The following is a 1,001-nucleotide window of genomic DNA, read 5'->3' as shown; positions in this document are numbered from 1 at the left end:
CCTTGGGAGCAGAACGTGTGGAGGAAAAGGAAGCCAGGAAGCCCCGCCTCCGGAGGTGCTGGGGTACCTACTTCTCATGTTTCTTTCCTTGAGACCAGGTTCGTTCTTAAGACCCGACCTGTCTGGCCTGGTGAGGTCATCCTGGTCAGACTCCTGGGGGTCCGGCAATGTCAGCGGGGATCTGGCAGTGGGTGAGGCCATTGTGAGTTGGGGGTGTGCATCAGAATCACATGGGAACCATTAAAAAATAGTGATCTACTTGAATTCCTCCCCAAACCTATAAATCAGTATTGGAGGTGGGGGGGGGATCATTTGAGTTCTTTGGAAGCTCCGGAGGTGGGGGGGGGATCATTTGAGTTCTTTGGAAGCTCCATAGGCGATTCTTTAAGATTTTTTTTTTTTTTTTTTTTTTATTTGAGAGAGAGAGACAGTGAGAGAGAGCATGAGCGAGGAGAAGGTCAGAGGGAGAAGCAGACTCCCCATGGAGCTGGGAGCCTGATGTGGGACTCGATCCCGGGACTCCAGGATCACGCCCTGAGCCGGAGGCAGTCGTTTAACCAACTGCGCCACCCAGGCGTCCCTCCATAGGCGATTCTGATGGACACCTCTATCGAGAACCATGGCCTAAAGGAATCAAGGTGTTTTAAGTAGCTTGGTGAAACTAAGAGTTTCTGGTTTCGGGGACAAGGGTGACAAGTCATAAAAAAAACATTATCTGGTGGAAAGATATGGAAAAATTCACCCTCGCTCTGGTCTTGGTTTACAGCCAAATTATTTCCAGTGGAGCTGTTAGTCTATTTAGGAGGAAAGTAAGACAGGTAGAAAGGCTTCTTCCCTCTAGGCTTGCCTGATAGAAAAGAGAGGTCCAGAGCAGGTGTGAGCAGGAATAAGGAGGCCTGAGTTCTAGTCCAACTTTGTTGCTAATCAGCTTTGAGAATAAGACCATAGGGTAGGGTGAGAATAATTGGATTCTAATACTGCCTTTTTTACTAACTGGTTGC

Source organism: Neovison vison, chromosome 1 (assembly GCF_020171115.1).
Source record: "Neovison vison isolate M4711 chromosome 1, ASM_NN_V1, whole genome shotgun sequence".
Lineage (NCBI taxonomy): Eukaryota > Metazoa > Chordata > Mammalia > Carnivora > Mustelidae > Neogale > Neogale vison.
Note: the sequence above shows the minus strand (reverse complement) of the source record.